The sequence below is a fragment of the Temnothorax longispinosus genome, chromosome 2 (genome assembly GCF_030848805.1).
Source record: "Temnothorax longispinosus isolate EJ_2023e chromosome 2, Tlon_JGU_v1, whole genome shotgun sequence".
Lineage (NCBI taxonomy): Eukaryota > Metazoa > Arthropoda > Insecta > Hymenoptera > Formicidae > Temnothorax > Temnothorax longispinosus.
The window spans coordinates 8,925,293-8,951,480 of record NC_092359.1 but is presented as its reverse complement, the minus strand read 5'-3'; the positions used below and the strand labels follow the sequence as shown (position 1 = coordinate 8,951,480).

At 42.9% G+C, this 26,188-nt stretch overlaps 1 protein-coding gene across 14 annotated transcripts in view; it reads left to right on the top strand.

Moving 5' to 3' along the window:
• Window positions 1–1,007: 1,007 nt before the first annotated feature.
• The window catches only part of LOC139808713 (bromodomain adjacent to zinc finger domain protein 2B), a 151,510-nt gene continuing 126,329 nt past the window's right edge, over window positions 1,008–26,188 (top strand). For 13 of the 14 annotated variants that reach the window (XM_071770986.1, XM_071770990.1, XM_071770997.1 and 10 more), the window contains exon 1: window positions 1,008–2,114. The gene's annotated coding sequence lies outside the window, so the exon portion shown is untranslated. Of the gene's footprint in view, window positions 2,115–12,343; window positions 12,363–26,188 lie in introns of those variants that run through there. The other variant, XM_071770985.1, reaches the window with a different exon arrangement.

Here is a 26,188-nt window from a genome sequence, read left to right as displayed (position 1 = left end):
CGCTAGTGTGATACGGGCATAACACACACGCGCGCGCGCGTGTGCATGTATATAAAAAACTTTATCGCGAATTTTTCGTAGCGCTTCGTCGGCGCCTAAAAGCGATCGAAATTAGGATCGCGGAGATATGGCTGAATTCGTAATCGCGTTCATTACCGTACTTTGCCGAGTTTTAACGCGAGATACATCCTGAATACGCTTAATTAATCAGGATCGTAAATACATTTTCGCGGACGTTGTATTTCAAACATTTGAATAAAGAATCGGCTCCCAACTCTAATATATAGACTCGTTTCATTCGATGCGCGCGTTTCAATGCGAAACGTAAATAATTCAATGCCGCGTCTCGGCGAGCCAATTTTTTTTTTTTTTCCTCGAACGTATTCCATTTCCGCGATCGCGTCGGCGACCGAGACGCGCGGCACACGGGGGCCGAGCTACGTCGAAACCGATCGGAATATTACTCCGACTGCGAACTTTTACCAAACGTCGCGACAACTCGACGGTACGTTTCCCCCTCGCACCCCCGCGGCCCCGTACATCCCTTCAATCGCGCCGCGCGTTGTAACGGCGACGACAACGAGGACGACGACGACGACGACAAGGCTCGGGGAGAAGCGCAACGCGTCGCTACGGCGTTGCCGCGATCGCGTCGGTGCGCATCGATGGACACCCGTTAGTTGGTGTAGGAAAGGGGGGGAGGAGAGACGTCGGTGGGCCAGGTGGTCCGTCGGTGCGAATATCCATTATAGATTCGGCGGAGTGTAGCTGTCGTATCCGCGCGGCTTTTCGGCGCGCGTGCGTGTGCGAGTGCACGAATAGCGTGTGTATGTGTGTGTGCCATTGGCGCGCGTATTCCTGTTCCTATTCCGGTCTCCGAAGAGCGTCGCGGTCGCGCGCGCGACGTGCGCGCGGCTCCGTCCCTCCGTCCGCCGCGCCGCGCCGGTGGGCGGCCGCCGCCGCCGCCGCGAGTTGAGAGGGCGCCAGCGTCGGGGCTCGCGGCGCCACCGGTTTCACTCCGCCATCGGCGCCCGCGACGTTCGGACGTGTCGAGCGAGAGACGTGTGACCGTGCACGGCCTCCAAAACTCCGTTGATCTCTCGGGGCGGACAAGCGTGAGCGCGACGAAGCAGCGGCAGCCGAGCGCGAGTGAATCCATCGCGTGACACGCGATACGGGAGAAACGTGTATTTAGTAACGACGGGCGTATCGTGTGTCATCTGTCTCTACTGCAGTGCGTCGAAAGTGCGCGGGGGATAGAGAGAGAGAGAGAGAGCGAGTGAGAAGAGGGGCAGTTCGACGCGCGAAGACAGAAAAGATAGAAACAATAGGCATCGATTATCCTCCGTGCGATCTATCCGCTCGTTCCGTTCGTGACGTGCCGCGCCGTGCCGTGCCGGGACATCAAACGAGACCGAGACAACGGAGCGGAGAAAGAGAGAATGTGAGAAGACAAGGTGCGCGAGCCAAGGTTTTTTTTTTAATTTCTCTCTCTCTGTCTCTTGCCGGTTGTGGCTCGTGTTACCCGAGCTCGGGACGCGGAGTGCGAGATTCCCCCCCCCCCCTCTTCCTTCTTCGCGACGCGTAACCGCGACGGGCCTACGATCGGTTTCACGAGCGACGTCGCCTCGTGACAGCGTAACGGGGATATCCCGGAGTAAGCGAAGTGACGCGGACGGGAACGGAATCGTGTTCGTGGAGTAGCGGCGCCCAAGAATAGAAGGAGAGAGAGAAAGAACGAGAGAGCGAGAGAGAGACTCGCCGTTCGCGAGCAGTTCGCGAGCGACCGGAGGACGCGACATAACGCGACGCAACACCACGCAACGACGCGGCGCGACGCGATCCGATCCGACCCGACCCGACCGACGCGCGCGACGTTCCCATTTCGGTTTTCGTCGGCCGGCGTGCGGAGCGCGGGCCGCGGGGTCCCCCACGGAGAGTGAGAGAGCGGCCGGCGGTGATGCCCGACGACGAGCTCTCGTGAAACCGCGGAAGGTGACACGGCGCGTTTGTGCGTTCCAGGAGTAAACGGCCCGGCGACCTCGCGGGAGCCTCCTCGGGGGAGTGGGGAAGAGAAGAAGCCCGGACGTGCGCCGCTACAGGAAGTTTCTCTCGTGAGTTTACAATACAAAAAGTGTAATTCTTTCTTTTATCTCCCTCTCGCGCCTTACTGCGGCCTGCGCGCGGCGCGGCGGCCCCACGTCGTCGTCGCTCTCGCGCCTCTCGTGACTTCGTCGGGATGGTTGCGGACGAAGATAGTGCTCCGAGTTATTTCGGTTGAGGTACGCGACGAGAGAAGTGACGCGATTAGCGATATTCCGTTGACGCAGCGCGATATCGGTGAGCGGTTTTTTTTTCTTTCATAAACAGCGATAACCACGACCGCGGTTCTTTTTCACGATCACGATCGAAAATCTCGTTGGCCTCGTTGCGAAATTTGCGTATCGTCACGCGGTTTCCCGACGTATATGTTTTGTTCGAGATGGAAAACGTCGAAGTTACAATTTGAATTATTAATTTGATTCCGCTGGATCTCTAGCGTGAACTTGTGAAATCCAAATCTCGTGAACTTACGTGTCAGCTTGTGGAACAAACTTCGAAATTTGTTTTACAGTTGACGGTAGATTAGCGATTTTAAATAGATTTGGTGGTAATTTATGCGGCACTTAAATTTATCTTTATGATTTCAAGCAATACGATAAAAATAATACAAAGTGTTTCTTTCATTTGTAACATGAAAAATTAAACCGAACGAAATTGTGTTCATTATAATTCTATTAAGACGCGAGATAAATCAGCGAGAAGCGAGAAGTGAAAGATTGGAATATAGGCATTAAACGATATCTCTCGCGATCGTAGCTGTAGATAAATGGAGCATTATACCTATCGCAGTTGGATATTGAAACGTTGAAGAAGGATAAAGGAAACGGGAAGCCAATATGCGCAGCTTCCCAGCCGTTTCTTCCACATAAAACAAATGAATATTTGTCGCCCCGTGTGCATTATGTGCTATATGAAGACGTGAAGGAACGAACGCGAATGCACGCACTGCGAGTGAAATATGTATGTTTGCATTTCCCTCATAGCGCATGCATTCGGTCGTTCCATTACGCATTCATACGGTAGTGCACGTGAACGAAAAGTACTCCGCGTGTTTCGCGTAGAAAAAGAGAAGCGGAACATTATTTTCGTTTTTCCCTCCTCTCGTTCGCGCGTTCCAGACACTTTAGATTTTGACTGATGTTGCTTAACTACAATCTGTCCGTACGATATTTTTCTAAATATCGTATAGTTATCGTATAATAAAGAGGACTTTTAAATTAAAGAATCAAAATTTAATAAATTGTCACGAGTTGAATCAGTACCTCCACACTCTTTGGGTAGAAAACGGATTAAGTGAAGTGAAGTGAGTTGAATTTGTTTTCAGATTAAACGATATGATAAGAATGTTTAGAAAATTAGTGTACAATTTCATATCTCAGTGTTTAGCATTACGTAAATGCTACGATGCCTTGTAGACTGGGCTAGTTTGACGTATACACACGTCGATTTATTATAGCTGTTTCACACTTTTAGCTAAAGCTGTAATCTAAATGCGGAGGTGAAAATCAATTGGGTACGGTTCACGTTAAGCGACATTTAATGAGAGAGAGAGAGAGAGAGAGAGAGAGAGAGAGAGAGAGAGAGAGAGAGAGAGATCTTAAAAATTCTCCGGCGCGCAGCACCACGACGTCGTCAAATGATCGACATCGAGTAATTTCGTTAATGTCGCGATGGCACAACGGATCGTTTCGCGCGTCCTTCAAGGAGGTTCGTCCTCGAGGGAATGACGCGTCGAAGCGACTCGAGTAATTAGACGTGTCGCGCGAGAAACGCGTTCGTTAGCGATCGCGATCGGGTTCCGTCGCGCTCGGAAATCTTTCCTGCTGCTTCTGTCTCTCTGTGCGCACAGCAGATCGCGACAACGAGGTAGAAATCTCATAGGAAAAAGCCATAGGAGAAGCGATCGACGACGTGGAGGCGCGATTAATTATTTGCCGTTGGAATATCGACTCCGATTAACGCTTCTCCGCGCTTACGTAACTTGCGAGCGTTACGTGCGGCAAAGTGTGTTACGGGAAGCCCGACATTACCGAATTATTATGCATCCGCCGTTGTAACACGGATCTGAAATAGCCTGAAGGGCAAGGGGTTGGATTCTTGTACATAGCAGGTCACTGCGGTATTGCATATTTATTCTAGGGCAAGTGATTCTTTCTCGTTAAATCGATCTACGCGATTGCGATACTGCCATGATAATAATTACCACGATAATTCCAAGTCCACAGTTTTTAAAAACATAAACATATATTATTTAAAAAATCGCTTGTATGCATATAACTATGGAAAGTCGACAGAAACTTCCGAATAAAATTATTTTGCGTGATCTCTCGATAATTAGGCTTAGAAGTTTTATTAGTTTTCCTAGAACTTCATTTCTTAAGTATCAAGCGATAAAAAAAAAACGATACCGCCCGGCGATACAATTTTCGTGAGACAGCACTCAGTCCTCTCGTGAGACGCATCCAGTATCCAGTCCTCTCGTCGTTCTCAGAGCGAGCTAAGCCGGCAAAATCGAGAGCCACCATCGGTAACGGATCTGTCTCGGTTTCGCGAGCTGCTTCCTTGCGGCGTTTTACCGTTAACGACCTAAATCGGGCGGCAAGTAGCGAGAGATGTGCGCCGTTTCGCGAGGGCACTTCTTGCGACAGTCGAGAAGTTGTGGTCGGCTCTCTTCCCTCATTTTTCGTCTTTCTACGTTTTTCCCGGTGGGGCATTTAACGCAAGGATCTCTCGATGTGCTCGTAAGGAAAATTCAGAGACGCTCCCGAAACGGTCGATCCGCTTAGTAAAGACTGCTTTATCTTCGCGGCTTTGTTCTCATAATGCTTTGTTCTTTACTCTCTCGTTTGATCGGTATAGTGGAGCAAGTTTATATTTAGGATAATACAAATAAGTATTAAGTAAACAATTTTGGAAAAATTAACTTTGCACGTTTATCAAAAGTAAAAACTTTTCTGTTTTGCGTTTCTTTTAATGTTCATAGATTACATAAAATACGTTTTTTCATGAAAATAAGACAGATACTTTGATAACAACTTTACGATAAACTTTATTTTAGTGTATATACACCTAATTAAAAATTTATGGAAATGTACGAACAATATTAGGTATAATAAAAGAGATCCGTTTTGTGCGTATACATTTTTATGCTCTTTGTGCACTCGAAACAAGTAGAAAAAAATTTTGCTTTTCACCGGAAATTAAGCACCGATCCGCAAGTTTGCGATTCGCATAAAGCTCCGTAACGTGACACTGTTCGCTGTTGCCATATCGGGTATCTACCGGAGCAACAATAGTTTACGTCTACGTGAACTATCATATGATCTATGTAGATTATGCATAATCCATGAACCGTGCGTGAACCGCACACACTTCTGCTTAGTTGTGGATCTAGCTTAACGCGGGAGAAGCACACTGCGGATTGATCGATGGGTACACACGTCTCGCCTGCCGATGAGTCGTATCTGCGATGAGCGTATCGTCGGTTACCCGTCCGCGATCGATGTTTGTCTCGGTCTCGAACCGGTATCGTTCGTCAGAAACTCGCAAACTTCTCGTCCTTTTTTTTCCTAGGCCCCGTGACGTGACGATAATCGAATTAACCCTGTAACGATGGATAGCGAGTCGTGTTAAGTGGGCTGTCCGAATGGGAATATGTTTTAAACTTAGTAAAAATAAAGAGATGAGAGAGTTTTACGACGGGAACTCCTCGCTTATAACGAAACTAACGCTCATAAAGCAGTCATCAAATATTCGGCAAACATGGATAATTCGCACGGTGCGACGCTTGTTTGTGGAATGTTTGTCGAGTGAACACGTCGTTCGCGACCGTCTTCAGGTTATTAAATTCGATCTCCTTTTTGTTTTTGTCGGCGAGGGAAGGTCGCGTCTTGACGCGTCGGAGGAATATACGGACATTACGGAGCCTCGCATACAGGAATATACGGAGCCGCGCGCTGTTATCGGTGATAGGTGCGCCTTGCTGGTGATTAAGCGGTCGATAACGCGACAGAAGGCCGCGCGCACGCCTATAATCTCTCATTCAGTTCAAGTTCCGTTTTAAATTGCGTTCACGTCGTAATCAACGCGCAAAGGCGACTCGCGACTCGGAGAACGTCCACGACGCGACGTGCTGATAACAATAGAGAATTAATCTGAATATCGTGACGCTCGATGATGGACGATTTTGCGTGTTGTCGATTCGCTGCTAAATTTCGGAAAGTACGTTTGGAAAACAACGTCGCGTCTCGTATCACGATCGTGAAGTCGTACGCATATACGAGCGCACAACGATACAATTAATCATTTGGTCGACAGCTGACTGATAATGCAATTGCTTTAGATATACGCGGAACGTAAATGCTATCGTTCAATCATTACTGATATTATTCGGTTTATAAAAGGTTTATTACAACTGTGGATCGATTTCTTTATGTTACTAAAAGTACACTCTATAATCTATATAATATTGTCGAAAGTGTCTTATTGTCCAAGATGAAATAATTATTTTTATAAGTCGCAATAATACTGGCGTCTAGTCCCGAATAAACGCCAAAGATCCGAGCTCGTTGAGTTGAAACGAAAATTTACGTGGACACGTAGCAGGCTCGTAGGCCACGAATGGCCGTTTAAAACGCGTTGCTTAGCAGGCGGCCCATTTCGCGCAGCGGTCGATCGTCCCACGAAATCGAAACGTGACTAATCGCCGAAGGCGAGGAACGCCATGGTGGACGTACGACGCAGCTGATATTTATCGGTGCTGTGAAAACCGGCAACGTGTAATGTACGAACGTTAGCCTTCGTGATCGACAAAGAGATCTGCCTATATCCGAATCTACAAACGTTACACTCAGTCGTCTCTGCGCGATTTAATATTGTATACAAATGGTTCTCTATCAAATTTTAAGTTCCTTGTGGCGCGCCAACTGACAGCCCGAAATTGATTAGTTATTGACTTTAGCTACTTAAAATGTAAAAGCGAGGTAATGATATATTTATTTGTTTGCGGAAATGATCTTTATTTATTTGCGAGACACGTTTTCTCTTTTTTTATAGCATTGAAAGTTCAATTCGCTGAAATCATACGAATTCCCTCGGTTAATGAATTTGAAAAATATAAAAAAATGCGAGACATTTTATTTTGAGAGAGAATGTTCCATTTTCAAATGTTGCTATCTAAAGTGTTAATAGTTTCCGTCTGACCATAATTATAAATACAGCTTAAAACGTGTTCAATAAATATATGTCCGTGTGTTTTAGCATTTCGTGGAATCGATATCGACTGTTGCACTTGATTAGCTTACCGCGATATCTATCGAATCTCGTGACCGGCGTAATCTGTACGCCGCAATTAGCATACATGAATAAAGAAACCATGAATCCGTCGAGGCTACTAGCTAGCACGTTGTGAATGAATACGTATTTATAACTTAACTAATTTTATTAATTCTCAATGTAGAAACGGTGGATGGACAAATCACGTTTTCGTGAATAATTTTATATTTATACTTTTTAAAATTCACGATACTACTGTGAATAGAGCGATAGAAGAGCCTCCATATTCATTTAGATATTAATGCTATTTTTAAAACAGAAGCCTAATATTTTGTACCGGTCTACATATTTAACGAAATTGAGAAGAAATTAAGAAATTATTCTCCTGAGAGAGAATCGCAGGAGATATTAGAGAATACGTATAGCGAAGAATTTCTCGAGCGTTTCTTAACTTAGGTATCCGGCAGTTTCATTACGCTCTACAAATCCGATGAGATTATGACGACCGTCGTGCGCGCCTCTTTGACGATCTCCTTTTCTTCTTACCCGATGATGATTTTGAAATAGCAGATGCACGAAAACGTTAAAGAAACTTGACACGCGCGTAACATTTCGATCGTGGATTACAATCCGCTCGTTATAGAGACGATTGGCGTTTCGGATAGAGAATTGTATTCCTCGGTGAAACACTTATCTTCTATAAATGTGTGTCAGTATAACATATATTCGAGTGAGTTTGATGAATGGACGCATAACCGTGTCCTAACTTTGTTATTTAACTGCAACAAAAGTTCTTCAAATGTATGGATATGCACAAAGGGATTACGGCAAAGCGGTACAAACTTATCACTCTTATCAGACGCGATACTCTAATGTGAAAATGTTGTCCTAACTCTCACTTAACGGCACGTGATCGTTATTTTAGTATATCAATATAAGTTGGTATTAGTATCACATATAATTATAATAAAATATGCAAAATCATCGCATATATTTGTGTCAATATCATATATAGTATATCGCTCTTTCTCTTCTTTTCTCTCGTCTTTCCTTCCTTAAATTGGTCGAAGTTATAATGCGCGCGACGAGGAAACCGCTGCTCGTAGTTACGCCCGTCGGATAATTTTTACTTTTTAGTCCGTTATTGCGAGACCCCGGCTCGCTCGGTCACGCAACGACGTTCGTAATGTTCGGTATCGTGGGAGTCTCGGATTCGTTCGCGCGAGAAGACGAGCATAAAATATATCACCGAGGACAAAGAACGAGAGAGCCGTAGTCGTCGCGATGACCCGCGGTCGCCGCGCGTTTTCGACGGAAATCGATCCGGGGAAACGTTGCCGCGCGCGTCGTTGTCGTCGCTACGTGCTCGCTCGATCTTTCCCGAGCATTGCTTTCCCCGCGCTATCTCTCGCGCAGCCTTCGCCGTTTCAGGGAGAGAAAGGGGAGCGGAAGCGAGAAGGGCTCTCTGCTCTCTTTCTCTCGCCTTCGCTCGCTCTCCCTCGCTCGCGCTCTCCTCCCGAGCCTTGCCGCTCGTCGGTTCTCGAGGGACGACGACGGGGCGAGTTCCCGAAATAATCGTGCGTATCGATCCCCGCGCGACCCGTACAGGGTGAATTTATTCTCGTGCACGGGGTGAACGGAGAAGCGGAGAGGAGAAGAGGGACTGAGAGAGCGAGCGCGCGAGCGGGCGAGCGTGCTTCGTTACTTAATCGCTTCGTGTTCGAAACGGGGGACCGTCGCAACGCAACGGCCATGTCGTCGGGGCTGTCGTCAAACGGCGTTTTTTCAAACTTAAAACGGAAACGGAACATGAGTGACGCGAGAAAATGAGAATTCTCAATGATAAAACATGAATTCTCAATAGGATTTTAACAGAGATATATAATTCAAAAATCGGGCAATTGTGTGTTAATTACTAAAAATAATGAGAATTATTCAAATATGAGAAAGCACAGAAATATCGTAAATTTAGATACTGTTAATAGTAAATTATTTTGAACAGTAAGTTTCTTTGCGCAAGACTCATTTACACGGTTTCCGAGACAAAATTGCCGCAATACTTGAAGCATAGCGTCGCGAGTTCTATTGCGAATGTCTCAACCGAGTGACACATGAAAATCTCGAGTCGTGACCATTTCCGCGTGGCTATCGTAGTTGCGAGCGTGCGGAATTTTCTTGCGTCAGCTACGTCGAAATTAACAGTGCAATGATTACCTCAGCGTGTCTTGTCGAACGAATGTTCGAGTTGTTAACATTTCCGTATAACTTTGCCACTTGTTACTCAAAGCCGATTGTTACTTTATAAATGCAAATCTCGTTTTTACTATGCAAATGTAAGATAATGTAGGTACATTATAGCATTACGGTGCTAGTCATTAATTTGGTTTATCAAGATATTTACTGAAGTACAATTAAAAATTGTGAAAAAGCCTACGTGCGATCGTAGTTGTAAGTTATTTTTTGTATGTATCTCACAAAGTGGCTCTAATACTTTTACTATTTTATTCTAAAAGGTATATAAAGGGTTGGTTATCAGGAGGATTGGAAATATTAATATATATTAAGTTGTATAAAATGTGAGGATAACGTGTGCACTTCTCTTTTTACCGAGAGAAGGAGAGCGTGTCGTGAAAATTGCAGAAATGAATATTCGAGGGACTTTGTAATTCGTTTGGCGACTTCGAGAAACTGCTCTTGCTTTCAACGCAGTTTTTTGCCGGTCTCTCGCTCCGTCAAATCCAGCTTTTTTTTCCTGAGTTCATTGTTTCGCGCGCGCGTTTTGTCTGCGATACGTCATGTCGTGTTGTATTCATTGTTTGGAGGACGGGTAAAAGAAGAGAAGGCCGCTCCCGTGGTTCACAGCAAGAAATATATTCGATCATACGTCTCGCAAATGTCGTCACGCTAAGCTAATCTTTCATTAGTAATTCGCACAATCATGCAGTATTTCATTAAATAGGGAAACAATCGTGAACTTGGAAGAAAACTTGTAATTTTGTGCATGTATGTGTGTTAATAGTTATATTGGATCATTCCATAAACAATGCCGTATAAAAAGGGGAGAGAGAGAGAGAGAGAGAGAGAGAAAGAAAGAGAGAGCTTGATTTATTCTTTAGCTCAAAACCGAAAGACTTTTATCGTCAGAGAATTAAAAAAAATCCTGGAGATTAATACACATGGAGATTTCATGGAATAATCAATTACATAATCGAACGTACTTCATACAAGTGTATTCGAATTATTCTAATTAATTTATAGGCAAATGTTAACCTGTGAGGCGGACATATATATCATGTATGGCGGCGTTCACAAAGTCAAGGCTGCGTAAGCAGGTTTCCGAATATACAAACAGCGGTCAACCAAGCGTGAAATTATCTCTTTCTCTCTCTTTCTTTCTCGAATGGAGTATGCAGAAGATATAATTCTAAGATCGACCCGTTCCGCTACTGTTTTGTAACTGCTCGTGAAACCTCAGTATTTTATCGGTACATTTTCCAGGCGTTTTATAACTCGTTTGCATTCTTCTCCCCGTACTTTGTGTAACAATCGCATAACATGAAAATCTAAATACATTTATCAACGACAAAGTTGTACAAAAATTATTCCAAATAAAACAAATCGGAATGTATTCGGAGAGATTATATTTTATGACTTATATTTTGACATAAATTCCACTTGTTCATACATCATTACAGAAAATGCAGAATTAATTCGTCGCTCGCAATTAATGTCCATTGTTATCTATATCAAAACGTTAGCTTATGCTTTTTTCTTCAATTGCATGACTCGCTCGAACAATATTTCTTCTACGAGAAAACAGTATAGCCTCTTTTCCTAACTAAAACGGTTTGTTTATGAACAACGGATTGCATTCCAATCGTAAAGTGGTACTTTCGACGACACAATGAATCCTTTCTTGATTGTAAGGTAGCGTTCACGAGCATCTCCGAGCTAAAATGTAATCCAAGATCCACGAGCGAGCGGCGTTCATTCGTTCGTTCGTTCGTTCGTTCGTGTGAGCGAAGCGAGTAGACTCATCGCGAAAGACCTTCCCCCGAAACAGGCGCACGAAACTCGTTTTAGCTCCATCCTCGCGGCGCGGCGAGGCGGATCTCGCAGCGTTCCTTTCCACACAACAACCGTCCGGCACACACATTTCGTCCAGAAGTCACGTCGTGTCGTATTCGTTGTTCGGCGAGACGAGCGAGGTGGGCGAGAGACAGAGAGAGAGAGAGAGAGAGGAGGGCAGGCGATCGCGTCTCTTTCAGTGGAGTAGAGAATAGGCGCAAGGAAACTTACCAACCGAGCATATATCGTACGTTGAAATCATCGTCTCATCTCATGCGTTTCGTGGTACGATGAATACATCACCGCGGCATGTATTACGAATTGTTGATTAGATTGAGCAGCATTACGTTCGAGGTTCGTGCATTCAACAATATCGCGATTTTACTTCCGGTATTCGTGCCTTTTTAAATATATCCTTTTTTTTTTTATTTAATCTCATCCATAAATCATTGTACAATTGTTGCACTGCCTTCTTTTTCTCCTTTCCACCGTCAGTCGCCTCGGTCGCCGTGGAAATTCGATTTCTGTGCAAACGAGTGAAATCAAGAAGAAAGCGGTGGATGCACTGTCGGCGGAACGGATCGAGGAGAGTAGAAAGGTTGCGCGTCGTTGAGTGTGTCCGAGCATGTGCACGCGTTCCGCGCACGTTTGTGTGTGTACGAGAGGGTAGGACAAAAGGCGGATGGTGTAAGAGAGAGAGAGAGGCGTAAGAACGGGCGAGAGAAAGGATGCGCCCAGGTTCTCGGCGGTGATCGAACGTGGGCCTCGTTGTTCGCTACGTGGCTGCGAGTCGAAAGAGAGGGTCTGAAAGCTGGAAAAGCCGGGCGGGCGAGGAGAGAGGAAGAAAAGGCGACAGGCGGCGGGCGGAGAAGCTCCGCTTCTCTTCCGGAAGGCAGAGCCGGCAGACGCACGCAGAGGTATGGAATAGTAGTTTGCGTGCCCCGTTGCGACGAAACGCGTGATAATTGGTCGCGAGAAATTGCGGGGACTTGCCAGAATTCGAAAATGATTGTTATAAATGATTACGGATTGATCAGCGATTGTTTTTCGATTAGAATCAGCGATCTGCTTCTATTAGAGAAAACGAGTGAGAGAAAGAGAAGAAGAGTCATGCCACACGCTCGTTGTGTCATTAAGCTGTTAAATCACATGTTCCATTTTGCAGATTACATTCGTTATGTCTCGTGTTTTCAATGTTACGCACAATCCCCATAGTGACATAAATAAGTTACGTAAACCATAACATTACGCATTTTCGAAATTCATATAAATGAATGTACACAGCACATCGCATACCATATTTAGCGTTTTACCTATTTATGGTACAGTATATGTGCGTGTATATTATATCGCGCGTATAATGGTGTCGATTACGTGCGCACTTTCTTTTATGTAATAGCGTTCAGTGACGTCCGTTTTTGCCGGTTGATAATTAATTGCATCCATTTAAATATAGAATTCGTATTACCGCGCAAGTGGAACGACTGCACGTTGGCAAACTGCGATCGTAAAATCGGTGAGCGAACGATAGTTGTATATCGTGCGATATTACGAGGGGACTTCGAAGAGAGTTTTCCATTTACCGTTAGCGATTCCCGGGATCGCCTCTGTTGGAGGGTCGTTTCCACACCAAGTGATTGACCCTCGGTACCTTTAGTACGTACTATTAGGATACGTAATCTGTTCATCTAACTATAAGTTGCGGTCTAAATACGAAATTCTGCATTATTCGATAATAACCGTAATCTAATCGCAAGTGATACTACTTACAATCTTCGTTTTCTTATTTATCCGGAAGAAAGCAATATTCAAAAAGCTAAATTTGGCTCAAGTTTATCTACAAAATGTCAATAACCATTGATAAATATCTCGAGAACTTTAAATATATCCCTAATCACATTATTTTAATTTTTGTAATATTATCATAACATATATTCTAACAGAATAATCGATTTATGTTAGTACTGAAAAATTTCAAACTTCATTTGTTGTTAAACAAGAAAGCAATTATTGTCCGAGAAAAGCATTCTCTAAGGATATGAATAAATATGTATTAAAATTCGTTTTTTTTTCCAGTTAAAGTGCCGTTGAATTTTTTTTCTTTTACGAATCTTTTTATTTTGATATTCTTCTCCATGATAAAAACTTGCGGTGCATTGTACGTTTATTATTTTCTTATTTATCTTTTTCCGCGTTGGTGCTAGAACAATGAACGTCTATTACGCGGCGTACTCTTTTAGCTTTGGCGCTGGATGATTTAAATGACAATGACCGTGTCAAGTGGAGTTAGTTCTGGGCACTGTGCTCGGCTACTCGATCGGCTCTCACTCTCACCATTATGCTAATAAGTCATATTGTTGTCAGTTACGACCATATGTCAGTTGGATACTAATAACTCCTTTGTTTACTTACTTGAGAATTTAAGGTGTCATAAGAAGAATGTGTGTTGAGACTTTGAGTGGTTCGCATTTCATTAATAAACAAATCACTAAAAGTACGCACAACTTAACTTGAAAACACGAATTTACAAATATAAAAATTAATTTTCTGATCTTTATGAATTATGATTAGTACAGTATCTCTCTAAATATCTATAACGTCCGAAGAATTGACATGGGTTGAACGACGTGGTCTAATTTAAATATATTACGCGTAGTATTATTGCATATGCATATGCATGCATGAGTGAGCACGTTTATGCAAACATTGACCGTTTACGTTCGAGCAAAAATTATCACGTGTGTAAGAGTCGCGCAGAATAACGCGTCGATATATTCGACATTGCGTTCGGTGATAATCGAATTTCCGTAACGTCTAACGACGCCTAACGACGTCTATCGACTCATTAGGTGTTGCCTATTATGGAGAAGGGGAGACACGGTTACACGAGGGCCACCGAGTGATCGATACGAGTTGACTGGCACATTCGTGTGTCGTGAATGCCCATCTGCGGACGTCCTATGAAATTGAAGTTGAACATTGGATTGCTAGCGAATTTACGTTTACCATTTCACCGCTCTTACTAAATGAGCTGGTATATTTATTGGTAAACTATTTTATATGAATCTATATTAATTACGTCAATTGTGTAATCTAAAATGATTACGGTATTTCATACTCTTTGATTTTTATAATTGTACGTAATTAAAATAAACACAGTTGCATTGTTTATAATATAAACATAATAGCTTTTTGAAGAATTATATGTTTTAAAACGTTTATTAGAAATTGTAACTTCAGATACTTCAAAAATTAAAAATTTGAGAAACTTTTTCTTATATTTCTGTCTTTAATTATGCTCTAACGAGATATTGGATTATTCAATAATATTAATTTCGCTTTTTCTCTCTCTCTCTTTTTTTCTCTCTTTCTCTGCAAACGATATCTATTAAATGTAATATCGGCAAATTCCAGCATAATCTAATACGAGAATTGGATTGAATAAATGACTCGAGTAACTCCGACAGCTGTTAGTGGTGAGCGATTTGTTTTGAAATAATCTATTGAATATACGATTCATCGACAACAAATTAATGTAACGCGGAGGAAAGCGTTCGATGTATTAACGCACTGATGCGAAACTGAAAAATAATTTATCGTATCGTTTATGCGATCGACGGTCGCGAAGAGGCGCATTGTTACTCGCGCGGTTCCATTCATGGTGATTATTTGTCTCGTTTAACACAGACCTTGTCTTTCCGCGTGGACTCGAGAGAGATCAATGACAGATGTTATACAATATATTCGAACAATGGATCGACGATACAGAGATCGCATCCATCGATTGCTCATATGTCAGTCGTAATAAGATGGAAACGTGTAAGTCGCGTAAATGTCGAATATCATAAGGTTACGTCTTGACCATTTATTAAAATAAAATAAAATAAAATAAGGAAAATCAATTTTGTGAATATTAGATAAAGTCTTTAATATTCTTCTTTTTATATCACGAGAGAAAATATCTATAAATGATTTTGTTGGGCAAAGAGAACACTTTTTGTCTCCAAATCTTTGTGCTACATCGCGATTCACAATATGACACCCGCACGTATACTACTTGTGAAATATATATTGTTGGTACAAACGCGACAAATTTCATTCTTGACGCAATCACAATTCGTATTACAGGAGTTGAAGGAGTGATTATAATGCGAAGCGAATATCGTGTTTCATCGTTTTTCTTATCTTTTTACCGTCGTTTCGGACGTTTTTTTTTTTATATATATCGGAACAATCCAAAGCGATTTCATGACTTATATGTTAATTGGCTTTGGATATCTTTATATTCGCTCAGGAACTAGTTCAGACAGCAAATTCATGCACTTTATATGTATATTACACGCTGGCATATTTACGTGTATTTGCTGACAGGTGTGATATATGCATAACATCAAGTCTTTTGTTTCTTCCGCGGTAATTCACGCATGGAAATCCCAAGTGACGTCTCGCGTGTTACTAAACAGATATAGCTTACGTAGGTAATAATTTATGCAATATCCGATGAAATGGCACACAGATCGGCCGATAGATATCGAACGAAATGGAAAGCATGAGGACATAAAATTTGCAAATTAACGGCATAATTTTATCGAAGTTATTATTTTCTATACATATATACGTGATAAGGCGCGCGTGATCTTAATGCTATCCTTACATATGCCTAACGAAGAAGCGGTCGAGCTAGAGTAATTCGTTTCGTGATTTCGCGACACGTACGCGCGCATATACGCACCGACCGGCGGCGCCCGTATTATTTCCCCTCGGTCGTTTCTCAAGCGTACCTGCTCGCACGCGATTCCATATAAGAAGGTCGACGCTGCGCGCCGTAACGTGCCTCTTGAAACTATATGTGTGTGGCACAGATTCATGCCACGCACACGTACACACACACACACGTGCATGCGTATCGAGCGGGCAGGAGCGTGCGCACGGTAGGTGAGTGCACAATAATTCCGCGTCGTTCGCGCAGCTGTCTTGAAAAAATGGAGAGAACGGTCTTCTCGATAAAAAAATAAAAAACCCGATGCCCGTAGACCCCGCCCCGTGCTGACGAGCGAAGCCGAAAAACTTTCCAGCTTTTTATCGCCGACCGACGACGGGAAATCGCCGATTCTCCGTCCGTTCCCCTTTTGCCGAGAGATCGGGCGCGACCTTTATATGCGAAGTTCGATCGCACGTCAGCTGTTGTGCGTTAAACATGTATAAGGACTGCACGAAGCGGATCGCGCGTTATGTTTAATTCTCTTTGGGATGTCGGCTCTCGGAACATCGTGCTCTTTGTGTGTCGGGTGTACCAAGTTTTGTGCTAATTCAAGTGAAGAAAATTATATTGATCAATACATTTAGTTTTATCAACAATTAAAATATTTTAAACATTATATCTGTATCGCACTTATTAGTTAGGTACTTCTACAATAATTTCTTCTTTTTTTCTATTCATTTTTTTTCTCGTTGTGTTCGTTTATTTGCATTGTATTGCGCGCTACAAATAAGAGTTAGACATTATACCCAAGCAGGATGAGTTTTTATAGTCGTGAAAAACTTTCAAAAGTACAGTGAATGGGACGCGTACGCGTGATGTAATCCTCTTTTGCGTACTTTTCTCGGATGAATATACTAGCTGCTTGTATAAGTTACTTTTTTAACGATCCTAAAGAGCGAGCGAGGCAAACGAGATTTATTAAAATCTCGGGCATAAGATACTTAAAGTATCAGATTCTTTATTCTGCGAATTTTATTTTTTTTCTACTCAAGTGTAATCCAAAACAATGAAAGGCGTGATAAAAAACGAACTCAAAGTCAAACGATTTTTGTATTTCTTCGTTATTTGAAGAATCGGCAATGCAATAGATTTTTTATTGAAAAATTTATTTAATAATGTCTTTAAAATCACCTAAAATTCAGTTATTTGTTACAATTCTTTAGTAATTTAAAGTTAAAGTTTTTTAATTGAATGAACTAAAGTTAAAGTTAAAGTTTAACGACAATTTTGATGATAGTTTATTATCGTTATCCTGTTCATAATTCACAAAGTTCGATTTGCTTGAAATTTATGTGAAAAAAATAGAGCAATTGGAAGACATTGAATAGGATACAAGCAAGGACCGGCATTAATTGTGACATATCAGCCATTGAACGGCTCGGCGAGAACGAGGCTGACAAATACCGCTATTCAGGTTTTCTGCATTATACGATTCGCTGGCCGCGTCTTCTATTGATATACCGCTCTCCTACTCCCGCAGTGTTCGTTCCCCGTTCTAACCTGAGAGACGAACTGGTCTTCTCGCGCGCTTTATTGATTAATGTATTCGATATTCCCGATCGACGCCGCCGCCGACTTCCTCCTCTCTCTCTCTCTTTCTCCCTCCCCCCTCTTCGTCCTCCTCTTCCTCTTGCCGCTCACGTCGCATGTCCCCCAATCTTATCGATTACCTATATTCGATTTTAATTGTTCGCTATCTCTCCTTCGTTACGTCACCTCACGTTAATTTCTGCGCCGCTTTTCATTGCGTTTGATCGCTATAATGATTTCCTGATACCGCACCGTATAAACTATTACTGCATGGATGAGTGATAAGTGAATTGCTGTACCATACTAATTTTGTATCGGTTAGTGATCATGCTCATCATCGAACTACTGTACATAATGAAGTATGTATAGTAATGTGTGTGTGCAACCCGGATATTTCTCGAATTGATATACTCTGTATTATATATATATATATATATATATATATATATATATATATATATATATATTTTAACAGCGAATTTACTAAACATTTTCGATTTTTGACTCTTCATGTCTCAAAATTTTATATTATTGAAAACGAAAACTATGCAAGAGATGTAAAAATTATGAAATTTACTCGCATCGTTTTAATTCCAAAGTTTTAATTCCAATTCTCACTATTGGAGAATAGAGACTGCTATTTGCAACTCTAAACGCGTTGATTCTCGCTATTCGAGAACTAATCATCTCGCATGCAATCTACCACGTATGTTTTGACGTCTTCGCTTCGGATCGATAGCGTAATGCCAATCTGTCGAGACAATCCGAATAGAAGCCGCATAGAAGCGTTTAATCGTCGCTCCCCCTTAACCGATTTCGACGGACGTTCCTACATGTGGCCCCCAATTTGCATTCCTGTCGACCGATCCTCCGACCGAAGACATCCCTTCTCTCCTTGTCTCTCCTCTATGCTCTCTATCTCTCTGTCCCTTTTTCCCTCTCTCCAGCTCTCTCTCTCTCTCTCTTTCTCCCTCCCTCCCCATTCGTTTTATGTCGATTTCTCTTACGTGAAAACGCTTCTCGCTAAACCAAAACCTAAATCGCTCATTTGGACGCGCTGAATATCTGGGGATTTGCGTTTGCCTGAGCCTAAGAAGCGAGTGGACGACTGGCAAAAACGCCGGCATTTCGCTCAGCTTCTTCACTCATGCGAGAATTCTCGAGAGGCACGGAAAGACGGAGGTCGCTGCGAGAGATACTGTATCCCGACTCAGCGCAGAAACGACAACGACAAAGACGACGATAACGTTGATGATGACGCGCAGTCCTGGTATCCATCTTTCACTCTGCTTTTCTTGCGTTGCTTTCTCGCTCCACCTTTCTCTCTCTCTCTCTCTCTCTCTCTCTCTCTCTCTCTCTCTCTCTCTCTCTCTCTCTCTTACTCAATGACACTCACTCACTCACTCACGCTTTTCGGCTCTTCGCTCGTTCCGTAATCTGGACAGCATGGCGGGTCGCGATTGGACCGCGGAAAGGATCGCCGGGAAGGAACGGCGTGGGAGCGAGAGAAACAACGGACGAGCTAGGAAGGGGTCGCGGACGAAGGGGTCGAAGGAGGAAGGAGGGTGTTACCGTCGCATTTCAGAGAGAACTTTAGCGCGCTACGGACGGAGGTAGGCTAGCCGGAGCGAGAGCGGAGAAACGGTTGCGGGAGAGCGAGAGAAACTGTGTGCGATAAGGAGAAAGAGGAAGAGCCGTAGCCGGCGGTCGTGTCGGAACGAAACGGAGAGAGATGGAGGACAGAACGTGGAACGTATAGAGAGAGAAAGAGAAAGAGGGAGAAAGGGGTGAGGTGGCAATGGGGAGGGGGGCAGGAGGGGATCCACAGAACCGACACGTCTCTCTGGCTATGCTGTATGCCGCTACCCTGCTTCACATCGGCTCCATCCTTCTCCCTTTCTCCCGTACCTTTATCCGACTCTCTCTGTTCCTCTTTCTCTCATCGACGCGACCCAGCTCGTTTCTCCACGTCTCTGTCTCTTTCTCGCGTTCTCTCTCCTTCCCTCGCTCGCCACGCGGCACTCGTTCGTTCTCACTCTCGGTCGCCGCTGCGCTGCCTCTGGTCTCCTGGTTCCTCTCTGCTCGCGCTCGTTCGTTCAATACTCCATGAGAGAGAGAGGTAGGGAAGGGTGGCAAAGGCCAGGGGGAGAGAAGCGGCGGCGGCGGCGGGCTCTCTCGCGCGCACAAACCCAACGGACTCACGGAACACGATTCCATCGTTGGTTGGTGGGCTACGGATGGTTCGTTCGCACGATCGAAACCAGCCCGGCTGAAGGAGAGCCGAGGGAGAGTAGCGGGAAGACTCCGGGTTCTCCCTCGCGTTAATGCGGAACGAAACTACGCGCTCGATCGGGCCGAAACGCGCGCGGGCCCTCGCGAGAGACGAATCGGACGTACGCCGTTTCTGAATAGTTGACGAACTCGGTTACGACTAGCTAATAACATGGTTTATAAATCAACGGGGTTTCTCGTTTATCCATATCAAACCGGCGAATGTCGACCTGCGCCGCACCATGTGCGAGTGTCTATTAGATAATTCAAAATGTATGTACACGAGAGAGAATCTTTGGATACGCGATCCAGTTTACGGCTCTGCATTCGGGATTTGAAAGTAGGTATCAGCGGTGAGTTGGAGACGGATGAGGATTATGAGGAATGATAACGAGTACTGTCGGAATGGAAGTCGCGGCAAATACTCGTGTAGAACGTGTTAATTCTGAAATATTATTCATATTTATTTGTCTGTCTGACATAAATGTTACTGCGACGTACCATGAATCTCATACCATTTTTTCGGATCTCCAAGTCTCTTCAAACAACATCGTATTCCCTATCTCCTTCTTAGTAAATCGATCGTGCTATAAGTACTTAATACGTTCACATGCAAATAGATTGAAGCAGAGAATTATAGCATCCATTCGACAGCGTTTAGACACTTTATTGGAAAGATGCAGACACACATGTGTGAGAGATTCAGTTCAATAAATCCTAGCGTGGCGTTCTACGTTTAGTATGGCAGTTCTCTCTAAACTCTAAACCGCGTCCCTCCATTCACGTCGATCGGTAAAGCCGATTGGCATGTTTTGTATATGGGGATTGTGTCAGACAGTCCCTGCCGAAATCAGCACGCCAATTAGCGAAGTTCGACATATTTCTACACGCAAAACGTGTCCACTAGCTTTGTGTCGTTCAGCATGATGAGATACGGTTTAACATTTATTATCGATGTATAACGCATTTATGGAATAAATCCGTATATCCCATATCAATCATGCACTAAAGAACAGGGTATTAATCTCAATTCTTTGTTGATATCTTCTTTGTCAGCGTTTATTTTATATCAGTCTCACATTCTTTCGAGCCGCATAAGACGATCGAAGGAATCGTAGCACGATCGAAAAACCGTTTTCCATCGATCCCTCTAACTCTAACGACAGTGTTTAAACGCGTAAAGGATGATACCGTTTGATGCTGTTTCTAAGCGATACCGATATAGTATTGCCACGGTATCGCGTCGAAAGTCATTTGGATTAAACGAGTTTTCTCGGTAGTCGCGCGCTGGCTGCGAGGCGTTCTCAATGATGCTGCCAGCGAACGAGGAGCACTCGTCCGCGTTTATACGCGGAAGTGCCCGCTGCGCCGTACGCGAGCGAGTTCGAGTCACCGCGCCGTTCCGCGCCGCGACGTAAAGTCGCTGATTCGTCGCATGTTCTCCTCGCTCTCGTCTCTCCGCGGTTCTGTCTATCTCTCTTCTCTATTGCTCTCGTCTCTCCTGCTTCTCTCTACTTTTGTTTCCTCTCTGACCGCGCTTCTGGTGCGCGGTCGCCGGCAATCGTTGTAAACCTGCCTGTGTACACCTACGTATACAGATACTCTGTGAAGATACATATATTCACACACCTACCGTGTATCAAAGGTATCGTGACCTCTGGTGATCGATATAGAGAGCCGCTCATTTGCTACGAGGTGGAACGACTACTCTCGCGTCCACCCACCAAACGTCCCACCCCGCTTTCTTTACCTCTTTTTTATTTTCGCGAGGGAGTGGTGTCTCTTCCTACTGACACTCGACGAATAATTAGGACGGCTTCGTCGTTAGCATGGAGATTTGTCGACTGTCGCGTTTCTTTCTTCCTTTTCTCGCAATATCATCCCTCTTGTTCTCTCGTTTGTCTTCGTCGACTGCTTCACTCTATATCTATAGTAACCAGAGTGAGTCATAATATCGCGTCGGGAAAGAGAGAAAGAGATAAACGATGGAACGGGAAAGGAGATGGGAAAACAGGAGGTGGACGAAGCTATGAAGATAGAGAAGTTGTGAAGTAGAAAGCACGAGGGAGAGATATAAAATGAAAGGTTGAAGATGTCGAAAAGGAGAAAGAGGAGGAGGATGGTGAGAAAGGAAGAGGAGGTCGCACCGAGTTTCGGATAAAATTCAGCGAGCTCGATCGGACTCTTCTCTTCTGTTATACCTCTTTCTCTCTCTGTCACTTCTCTCGATTGCGCGCGCCTCTCCTCCCGGCCCTCCCGCCGCTTCTCTCGCAGCGTTCGCACTCGTTCCTTCACCTCGCCCGCTCGCCGGTGCATGTTTTTTTCCAACTCGCTCCTCAGGTATTCCGCCGCTCTTAACGGCCGCCTGCCTCTCCCGCCCGCGGACCGACGCGAATCCGCTTCTGGGAGACGTTCCTCTTCGGTTCTTTTTCGATTCTACTGTAAACCTTTCGGAGAAGGAGATATCAAGTAGTCGGAAACTACGTTGAAGCTCTTTGCTAAGCTAACAATAAGCAAAGAGTTGTGATGTTGGATAAATTAACGGAAGATCCAGATATAGATTGATTTTGAACCATGATTTTGTTATCCGAAGCTAACACTTTGCGTTCACACTTGTTTAAGGAACGAATATCTTTAATATATTTTAAAATGCTTTTGTCAATATACATACTAAATGAAGTAATAAATGGCTCTCGAGTCTCGTCAACTTTCTCTCTTGTATTTTACGGGACAAAAATCTGCTTAATAGATATTTGATGACTGCTTGAACTGCGCTTATGTTTGTTTCGAGGTTGCCCCGCGAGATATATCACCGCAGCGCGTATAACGCTTCCGGCTAATTTCTGCCTGTTCCTCTTACGGTATCGTGACCGCGGTCGCTACTTTATTGCTACTCGCCTCGCGGACGAGACTATAAGGACTTTGCGAGCGAACGAACAAATTGTCGTCGCGTCTTTCGCTTTCGCGTAATAAATAGTAACGGGATATTAAATAGTAATGTACTTATATCAACGGGAATCATTGCAAAGTGCATTAATCTTTAAAACACACGATAATCGTTGAAATTAAGGAGAAATGATTAATACCTTAATGACGTAAGCATATGATTTATAACTTTCATTAACGTTTTTCATTCACATTCGACAGTGCCATGTGTTTCCCCCCATATTCTTGTGCTCCGCGTATAACTCATTGATAATTAATTCACGGTCGAATGCGTGTGCACCTTGTCCGGATTTATGGTCGACGCACCGTACCGATCGGCGAGATCGACAGCGACAACGACGACGGTGACCTTGCAACGCGTATAAACGTCTCGCGTTTATATGGCGTTAACTGGGATACTTCGACAGTCGAAGAAATCCTCCATTCTTACGAATTCTGCACGAATATCTTTTTCGGTTCCGATCTTCTACCTGCAAGAAAAACATCACCAAGATTTGCGTGTAAGCATTTTCGTATGCTCATTATCTGAATATTCTTATAATATTTTGATTATATAAATTTGTGTGACTCCGTACAAAAGAGCGATTAAAAGAGAAAATGATTTCTTGACGTTTGTTGAACCTCGATTTTGTTGTGGCGAGAGAGTCAGTTTAACAGAGGTTGATTTTGTATAAGATAACATCGTGATTGCTGTTGGTATCAATGAAAATCGATACCTTGTTAAACAACAGTACAAAGTTATGCAACAGAAGTCTCTCGGTATTGTGTAGTAACTATCTGTAATAGTATTAAATTAGCACAAGTTAAGGGTTTTCGTAGTTCTACAGTGTTACAGTTGGAATTGTAAGTGCTTTAATTCATACATACCCGCTGTTGAACCTTCACATTCAACTATCTGTATATATTTAACTATTCTTTTGAGAAGAATTAGAATTTTATCACGAAAATAGTCTATTTACAGCGCGTTGAAATCTGTCGTTTCTGGATAGAATAACTTCCTATTTTTTTTAAATCCATTTAAAAAATATACTGACATTTTGAGTTGAGTCAACGTAGAGCTATATTTTGAAGTGCCGTGTAGCATCGATAACTTAATGCTTACAATATTTATTTAGAACATTACAAACATAAATTCGACAGATTTTAAATATTTACTTAATTGATTAATCTCCACTGTGATTTAATTCTATCAGAGAAAGCAAACTGAGAGCACGGCATAGCTTTATGTATATTCATTAACATATGGCGCTTTTTTCCTCGAGTTTATCCGCGCGTCGCTTAGCAAAAGTCTTAACAACTGATATCGGTATTTATCTCTGTAGTCATCGAATAACATCGATACCCGTATATTTGCCGCACGAACGTAAACGGTTATTAGCTGCAATATATCACGTCTCGCTGCGCGAACAAATCGGTCCGCAACGTAACGCAATGTTATCTTGCAACGCTTTCAGGTGCGCAACGCTATCATTGCATATCGTTTATTCTTGATTTCCTGCCGCCGCCCTCGCGTTTGTTACATCAGTCGTTATATTTATTACATCGGCAGCGCATTAATTTGCGTTATAATGATACAAATGTTCCATAGTGAGCACGGAATGATGAGGTATCATTCGCTGTCGATTCGGCGTTTTAGTGCGCGTCAGTCAACATTATCTATCTGTTATATATGTATAAACGCGCGTGAAAAAACATTAATATGCGAAAGAACCAAACCACAGTTTGATCGGATAAAATCTGTTGATTTTTCATAAAATGATTAATTTGCCAACTGATTTTATAATTCAGAATAATTGAGAATATATGTATCGCTTTACCAAAATTTATTATTGTCCAAACACGCATTTTTTTAAATATAATTAGCTTTTAAGTCAACAAACGCATATTTTTAACAGTGAAAATGAACAGTATGCGAGAGATAAATTAAAATGCGTTTTTTGCAAATAACTTTTGCAAAGGTGATCAGTTTTGTAAGTCTAACAGAAAAGTCATACATTTAAGTGCTCAATTAATGTAATTCTCTTTCAATTAATTTAAAATTAGTTTTCATTACTTTCTATACAAAATGAATATCATGCACGGAAAGTTGGCGGATAGTCGACTATACGTGTGCGGTTATCTAAATAATCCAAACAGGAAGCAGCTAGTAGTTACGATGCTTCGAGAGGGATTTTATAAACAAGTCCGCCAATAACCTTTAGAATTAATTTTTAAATAAGAAATTACTATAATGGTTACTTCAACAGATGACAATAATATAGTTGATGCAGAAGCGTTTATAAAAAGTATAACATCGTCGAAACGCGGCGTCCAGACGAGATCGGGATAATCCGCCGGCACTGGCAATTTACGGCGCGGTATTGCGAATTTATTACGGACATCGTCGATTATGCAGTTACGCGTAAAATAGGAACGATGAAAAATCGGGTCGGCCGATATTGCGCTCGAGAGCGGCGAATTACACACGGTTTATTCCAGATATTCCAGCGCGTTTTTTTACTGATTCTGTGATTGTATGCTAGTGCCATTTTTTAACTATTTCTGCGATCAGTGTTGTTACAATTTTTCTTCCAAAATCGATTCGGCGGCACCGTATTTCTTTAAAGGAGAAATTAAAAATACTAATAAATTCCAGATCGTTATATAAATAATTGAAAATTTGAATTAAACATTTTAGAGATATTAATAAACAATATATACCCATTGTTATTTAATTTAATGTTTTTAATTTAATAGTTTTAAATTTTACATAGCTAGATTTTCGAGCTAAGTAATACTCTTGTAATAATAAAATTTTATTATCAAGATTTTATTAATATCTTGCTTATTAATAAAATATTAATAAACTGGCATTTGCATAATTAAGATTTCCCTATGGAGAGATTGACTCATCAAAATTTGTGTGGAGACTCATAATGTAGGTATCGCTGCACCGAATATTTTATTGTAGAGACAATCACGTACTCTCTCGGCATCGAAGGAAAGACATGGCGCAGGATGTTAGCGAGAAAGTCTAGAAAGGAGCAGAGAGCGAAAGAGAGAGGAAAAGAGAGATAGGTTATCCGGAAGCGAGCGGTGTTCGTATGAGCACGTACGCTTCGTTCTGCGCTCCAAACCGCGCGACGTTTACCGCGATATGAAAGATGAAAGAAAACGATAAGACGACGCTAGGTCCGTTCATTCCTTCGTTCAAGTCGCGCGTGCGATATTGGAATGTATCGTCGCAAACATTGT